Source organism: Diceros bicornis, chromosome 28, assembly GCF_020826845.1.
Source record: "Diceros bicornis minor isolate mBicDic1 chromosome 28, mDicBic1.mat.cur, whole genome shotgun sequence".
Taxonomy (NCBI): domain Eukaryota; kingdom Metazoa; phylum Chordata; class Mammalia; order Perissodactyla; family Rhinocerotidae; genus Diceros; species Diceros bicornis.
In genome coordinates this window covers 13,920,136-13,928,919 of record NC_080767.1, presented here as the reverse complement: position 1 = coordinate 13,928,919, position 8,784 = coordinate 13,920,136, and positions in this window count along the sequence as shown.

Below are 8,784 nucleotides of genomic sequence, written 5' to 3'. Positions count from 1 at the left end.
GACATTAGTCTTGGCAATGACTTGTAGTTATGACTCCTAAAGCACAGGCAACAAAAGCAAAAATGGGCAAATGGGATTGCATCAAATTAAAAAGTTTCTGAACAGCAAAGAAACAATCAACAGAGTGAAGAGTCAACCCAGTAGAATGGGACAAAATATTTGTAAACGATACATATAATAAGGGGTTAATATCAAAATAGATGAGGAACTCAGACCTCAGAGGAGCAAGAAAACAAATACCTAATTAAAAATGGCAAAGGACCTAAACAGACATTTTTCCAAAGAAGACATACAAGTAGCCAATAGGTATATGAGAATGCTCAACATCATCATTTTGTCTATCAAAACTATATTGAGATATTACCTCACATCTGTTAAAATGGCTATTATCAAAAAGAGAAAAGATAAGTATCGGTGAGGATGTGGAGAAAAGGGAATGCTTGTACACTGTTGGTGGGAATATAAATTAGTAAAGCCATTACGGAAATTAGTATGGAGGTTCCTCAAAGAACTAAAAACAGTACCACCACATCATCAAGCAATCCCACATCTGGATACATATCCAAAGGAAATGAAATACTTATTTCGAAGAGATATCTTCACTCCCATGCTCATTGTAGCATTATTCACAACAGCCAAGATGTTGAATCAACCTAAGCGTCTATTGATGGATGAATGGATAAAGAAAATTTGGTATATTTATACAATGGAGTATTATTCAGCCTTAAAAGAGAAGGAAATCCTGTCACGTGCTACAATAAGGATGAATCTCAAGGACATTATACTAAGTAAAATAAGCCAGGCCCAGAAAGACAAATGCTACGTGATCTCACTTATAAGTGGAATCTAAAAAAGTTGAACTCATAGAATCATAGAGTAGAATGGGGCCAGGGGCTCAGGTTAGAGGAAATGGGGAAATGTTGGTCAAATGGTACAAAGTTTCAGTTATGCACAATGAATAAGTTCTGGAGACCTAATGTACAGAATGGTAAGTGTAGTTAATAATACAATTTTATACACACACAATAAATGATAACTATATGAGGTGATGGATAGATATGTTAACTAGCTTGATTGTGGTGATCATTTTAAAATATATACCCATTTCAAAACATCACATAGCACACTCTAAATATATAACTTTTTATTTGTCTATTGTACCTAGATAAAACTGGAAAAAAAACAGCACCTAACAACAAAGACAAAAAATAAGGATACGTCCAAAACATGATAAAGGACGTTTGTGGAAAACTTGAGCTAACATCAAGCATAATGAAAGAAGAGCTGAAGATTTTAGTTTTGAAAATTATAAAATTTGAATTTTTCTCTTATAGATGGTGATATTTTTTGATCTTATCTAATAAATCTTTGCCTTTTCTAGGGTAAAAATGATATTCTGTGTGCCCCACAAGGAGGTTTATAGATTGAATTTTTTGTTTAGGTCTATGGTCTACTTCAAATTGATCATTGTGTATGGTGTGAGATATTGCTATATAGTTGTTCCAGCATTATTCATTGAGAAAATATCCTCTCCCATTGAATTACCTTAACATCTTTGCTGAAAATCAATTGATCATATATGTATGGATTTCTTTCTGTACATCTTTATTCTGTTCCATTGATTTACTTGCTTTCTTTATGTCAATGCCACAGTGACTTGATTATTATGGTTTATAATAAGTTTAATAATGAGGTAGTGTAAATCTTCCAACTTTATTCTTTTTCAAGATTGTTTTGGCTATTCTAGGTCCTTTCTATTTCCATATCAGTTTTAGAATCATCTTGTCAGTTTCTCCAAAATCTCTGTCTGAATTTTGAATGAGTTGGCATTAATCTGGAAATAAATATGGGAGGAACTGATATATTAATAATATTGAGTCTTCTAATCCATGACAAGTCATCTCTGTAATAGATTTTCCTTAATTTCTCTCTACAACGCTTTGTAGCTTTCAGTAGACAAGTCTTGCACATCTTCTGTTAGTTTTCTCTCAGTTATTTTATAATTTTAATCTATTACAGATGGTGTTTAAAAACATATTTTCCAACTGTTTGTTGTTGGTAAATAGAAATGCAATTGCTTTGTGTGATCTGACACATCCTGATAGGTTGGTAAATTCTCTTATTAATTTTATTGTTATTTTGTGGATTCCTTGGGATTTTTTGTAGTTTACCTACACAATCTGTTTGTGGATAAAGACAGTTTCCTTCTTTCTTTCTAATTGTAATGCCTTTTTAAAATTTCCCTTGTCTTATTGCACTGCCTAGCACACTCAATACAATGTTATACAGAGGTGGTGATGGTGGACATTCTTGCTTTGTCCTTGATCTTAGAAGGAGAACATTCAGTCTTTTAACTGCCTTATGCTACTGTTTCTCCTTGGACATATCCCCACATGCAACCCCTTTTTCTTGTCTTTAAATGGAGGGGGTCAAAATAGATCATCTTTTTACTTTTAATTTTGGAAAACTTGGTTAAATTTGTCATCTTAACCAATTTTAAGTGTACAGTTCAGTTGTGTTATATATATTCACATTATTGTGCAACAGATCTCCAAAACTTTTCATCTTGCAAAAGATGAAACTATATTTACTATACCCTAATTCCTCCCTGCACCTTGGGCAACGAACTTTCTATTTTCTGTTTCTATGATTTTGATTACTTCATATGACTGGAAATCATATAGTAAAAGACCTAAGGAAAATTTGTGACTTCATTTTATCCAAGCCAGAAGTCAAGCTCTCTAACTTCCTATAAGCTTTTTGTTTTCTGAACTTAGCTACTTGAAGATCTAATATTTAAAGCACTAAGATTTTTCAGTGTTAAACACATAACTTTGTACTCTAAATTCTCGTTTGAGGAAATAATATTGTTATCTTCTCCAGCTCTTCTAAAAGTATCAATTAAGACAATTGGTATTGCACAAAGATTAATGGACTTTCCAACTCTCAATTTATATATTTTATGAACTCTAGTCTTCAATTAATATACCACGAGGAAAGATGTATTATTTTAGCCCACTTTGAACAGAATAACTGACATGTGTGGTCCTCGTATCCCAGTATGTATTAGGTACTTCATACAATTTTTATTTTTTTATTCTTCATAATAACCCAAATAGTATTACTAAATATTTACATATAAGGAAATTAATTTGAGATTTCAAAGGTTAAGTACCATTTTCGATATCTTATCATTGGTAAACACGAGAACTATGATTTAAAATCTTATCTTTCTGATCCCCAAGCCCCCATTTGTACCACTGCATTACAATATTTACTTATTTATAATTTTTGTGTGTGTGTGTGTGTGAGGAAGATCAGCACTGAGCTAACATCCATGCCAATCCTCCTCTTTGTGCTGAGGAAGACTGGCCCTGAGCCAACATCTATTGCCAACCCTTCTCATTTATTTTCCATTTTTCTCCCCAAAGCCCCAGTAGATAGTTGTATGTCATAGTTGCACATCCTTCTAGTTGCTGTATGTGGGACCCCGCCTCAGCATGGCCGAACAAGCCGTGCGTCGGTGCACGCCCGGTATGCGAACCTGGACCGTCAGTAGCAGAGCGCGCCCACTTAACTGCTAAGCCACGGGGCCAGCCCCATAAATTTTTTTATAAAGCCACAATTTAATATGATGCACTTCAGTTTCATCAAGGATCCATATGATAAATATTCACATAAAAATATATTAACCTCTTTGGAAAGATTGAAGACATTGATTGTCTTCCACTTACGAAGTTATTATCTACAATAATGAATTCAAATGAGAAATATGCCCCAAATTCCTTTTGGGTGTGGTATGGAGCATTAAGGTCTAGGACAGTGTTATTTGCTTTATTATATTAGTGGGGGTATAACTTGATTATATTAGTTAGTCTGAGCCCCAGGCTCAGACTAACACTCAGCTGTAATTACTTCTACTTGTTGTTACATATTTTTTGTTTCTAATCTGATTTTTACCCTAAACACCTTTAATTACATGTTTCCTCAAACCCTTATTGGGCACAATTTATTGTGTGAATAATATATAATCACCATGAGCTCTTTCTCCAGATAATTTTTACTTAAGACTTTAGTGAAACCAGATACCTAAATACAGTGGCTATTAGCCTAATATTTATAAGGGTCTGTTGCATTGCAAACAACTTTCCCTTCCTTACTAGTCTTTTACATGGACTATTTTAGAATTAAAAAAATATTTAAAGAATATCCTTGTCTTGGAGATGATGCCTGGGGTTTCGTATTTTTTTCATTATATGTATATATATATATATATATATATCTTTTCAAAATCTCACCAGCAATGATCACCTCAACTCAAAAATCTTTACATTTATTGATATGATGTTTTTTCTTTTTTAAATAATTTTAATAAAAGCTTCTGTCTTTCTCTTACCTCCTGACTGGATTTTAAAATCATCCCCACCATTCCATTCCATTAAGTAATAGAACCATTCCTAGGAATTTGAATTTCATTTGCATTTTTCAGCTGAGATTAGAAGATTCTCAATTTGAAAGATGCTTGTTCCTCCTTCCTAAAAAGAAATATGAGAAAGAGTAGCCATAATCAGACAATTTGTCTGTACATGAATCTTCTTAAGTGGGTGTCAAGGAAATAAAATGTATTAAAAATAATGATCAATGATGCAACTCTAGTTTCCCATGATTTGTCCTAAAGTTGACATTTACTGCAGAGAGACTCAGCGTTTTTTGGAAGTCAGCTTAGCACTCATTTTTACAAACTTCTTCAGTCCTTAAGGCTGTGAGTCAGAGACTTGGGATTCTCTAGAGATGAAGCCCCTGACTTGTGCACATTCCAAACACCCAATTATCTTGACTTAAGGAAAATGTTCCCCAGCCATACTTTTCTTGGAATATTCATTGAATACGTCTGGATTAGATGACTTCAACATAAATTGGGGCTGAATCAGAGTAGATCCAAAAGTTCTCAGAAATGTTAACTTTCCCCCATGAGTTGGTTTTTCTTTTTATTCCAAAATAATACTAGACCAATACTAATAGAATGCTACATAAGTCATTCCACCTGTTTAAACTCATTTTTTATCTTACATATTTTTGTTCATTCTACACCACACACAATTTTTCTTTAAACCGGTATAATTGTAGTCTAGTTGAATTTTAACTAGTATTAGCCGCTTTATATCAATAATTTTTTGTGATTTTTCATATTTTTGTAATATTCCCTTTTAATATTTGAAGATTGTTTTATTAAGTGGAATTACTATAGCTCAGCCTACAATTTTAATATTATTGCATAATTTAATTTGCTTCTAATTTTTCTGAGATTTTGGTATAATCACCATTGATATCTATGCACCAGGCTATCTAATCTGCTTTTCCTTCTACTGTGAATAACTTAAGGTAAATCTCTAGAGATAGGAGTGTAGAATGAAAAGATGTGAATGGAGAATTCTGAGTACACAGCAAAATTATTTTTCCAAAACTGAACACTTTATACTGTTACTGAAATATTTGCACAGAATTTTTGTGTGTTTTCTAGAACTTAAGAAGATGTTTATTCTTTCATATTTGCATAAAATATTACATTGTTTTAGTTTTTTATTCTATGGTTGCTAGTTAGAATGAACATTTCCCCTATGTTTATTTATTACTTTTATTTTCTCTTTTGTTGTCCATCCACATCCTTTGCTTAACTATCTCTTGGTATTTTGATAGTTTTCCTCTTAATTTGTATGAACTCTTAATAGACTTGCTCCTCAAATTTGCTACAAATACTTTTACAACTTGTAGTTTTCCTTCTCATTTTCGACATGCTTTTAAAATTTTCATTGAGGTAAGATATTCATTTGATTCCTGAAAAAAATATGACTGAAATGTTTTTCTATGGCTTGATTTTTTTTGTTTCATCCATATGACAACTATGTGGTTACATATCCAACACATGGAACAGACTGATATTTTTAAAATATTACTAATTTTTCCAAAATACTTTATTAAAAATATATCACACCCTTTCCCCCTCTTAGTCATTCACAAAGTATTTATTGAGCACTTGTTATGGGCCAGGCATTATTGTCAACATTGAATTCAACTTGGACTTAGTTGATAGAAAAGTAAAGTTTCAAAAATTTTAAAAATAAACATGATAAGCATTATATTATAGGTCATAAAATTTCTACCTTTAGAATTTGTATCTTCTTATGCTTAATGCTATATCATAAGCAGTTTTTCACATATCATCAAATACTCAGGGAACATATTTTTAATGGCTGTATAGTATTCTATTATATGAATGTTTCAGGATTAATTTAATCTATTCTCAAATAATGGGCATTTACCTTGCTTTCATCTTTTCTTACTACTATAAACAATGTTTCAATAATGATTACAATGTATTCTTTAAGGAAAATGCTTATATTTTATTTATTTTTAGAATCATCTCAATCGCTCTCATAATGAATTATGCAAGTAGAGGTAAACATATTCAAATGCATACTCTTATACAATCATACCAGTGAAATAGTCAAATTCTAAATGATTGAATGTACAAGGTAGAAATTACCTTAAAATTAATCTAGTTCTAAGCCTTATGAGATAACAGAAACATATCTACAATATGGTTGATGTTTATCTTGCTTCTACCCCCAAGCCCAGTGATGGGTAGAGAACTTTATGAGGTCACATAGGTTATTTTTGGGCATTTCTCATTATTAGAAAGTTCTTTACATTTCACTATATATGTAACTCTATATACAACTCTCATCTTTCCCTGGGGAACAACAAAAAATGAGTACACACTCCTTTTTTTTTGACAATATTTCAAGTTTCATTTACAGATTGCTATTTCTGAGTCTTTCTTGTACCAGGCTACAATTCTTTGTTCCTTCAGCCATTCCCCACGAGTTTTGCTAAAATAATTAAGAATATGCATTGCTGAAGAGAATACTTTAGGATTGTGAGGTCTCTGTTGTAAATAAGGATCACTCTTTTGAATTATGTTTCTAGTTACCGATTTTCCCTGAATCCACAGGAGCAAAGCATTCTCTGTCATTTAGGAGGCAGAAGAGTGAAATGGTTGAGAACATTGGATTCTGGAATTAAACAGCCCAGCTTTGTCAAACACTGCCTCTACGACGTCAGCGGAGTCACTGAGCCTCTCTAAAACGCGAGTTCCATCTCTGTAAAATGATGAAATTAAACATTTCTATCTGATATTGTTAGTCTGAGAATTAATGAGGCAGTGCATATAAAGAACTTAATATAGTTATGGATGCAGAGTAGGTACTCAATGAAAGTGCTTGCTACTCTAATTATATTGATGATTTCAAATATGCATCTTGCTATTATAGAAAAAGAATGGCTTTGGAGTTGGATGCATATTTGTTAGCACCCCATTTTCCTGACTTGTAGCTTGGTGACCTTGAGTCAGCTACCTAAGCTGTAAAATCAGTATTATCAGTACCCTGTAGTGCTGTTATGTGAAAAAGAGTACTTATCATGGTTTTTGGTATTTCAAGGGTACTCTATAAAAGACAGCATTATTATATTTGATTACAAATCAGTGAATCTGAGTCTAGTTTGCCTATTGTTGATGCTAGAAATAATTTCTTCCAGTTGGATTTGGTAAATAAAACAGAAATATAATCATTCTGCTTCAGTTTGAAGCTATAAAAATCAATAGAAAGAGTATCAAAATGAATCAATTTCACCAGAGAATGGAATCTATTCCTTGACGAGTTGGGGAAAATACAGATTGCTTATAAGAGAACAAATTATATAACTTATTCAATTTGATTACACAAGGTCTTGACACACATTTAAGATAATTCCATCTAAATTAGAGAAGGCTCTTTTTTCTTATAAGTGTTTTCAAGTCAATTTAACTCAACTGCACGTTGGCAGACCAAAAGCCGTGGGAGATGCAAAGATGAGTAATGCCCAGATTGACAAGGCCCGGAGAGATGGCATTTCTGCACTAGCTTCCTAACTTGTCTCTCAGCTTCACTCTTGCCATCCTTCAATATGTTCTCCAGACAGCAGTATGGAGAATCTTCTTAAAATGTGATACAGATCAAACCACTACTCTGCTTATAGGCTAATATGTATTCCATCTGGGTTTCTACTGTGATTTTTTGGTTCATATGCCTTATTAAATTTTTTTTTGAGTATCATCCATTGTCATGTCCCAGTTTCACATTCATACTAAACTGAGAAATGGCCGCAAGTTGATATCTTGTGAGGACTATCTTCTGGACAGTAAAATTTGTGTTAAGATGTGAGAAGATTGCAGCTGAAGTTTGACTACAAGTTTTTTACTTTCACTTACAGCACAGGTTCCTAAAAAAGAAACAGGAAAATATTTGCAAGAAGCAGAGCTCATACTTTCAAGGGTCAGGGCTTGTCATTCCCATGCTCATCTTTGGGTGTTTCATTTGCAGCCAGGGCTAAGGTTGCACATTTTACTTTCCTTGGAGATTTGTGTGGAGTGGGGGTGGGTGAAGAGCAGGGTACGGCAGGAATAGCGGAGTTGGCAGGCCAGCGTGGCCCGATCCCCTTCTCATTGCAGATGCCTGTGTCCAATGCTACCAGATACCAAAGGGATCGATACTGGTAAATTTTTAGTTGTGATGAGTGCTGGATAATGTTAGAAATGACATATTTATTTGCGACTTTCAAATATGAGTTTTCTTATGTTACAGTCCAAATTTGAGCAATCATGAAAAATCCCCAACAAAAGATCAAGTGGTTTGATCAACCCTGGTGCCCTTACTCACATGTGTTATATTCAGTAGAAATATACTC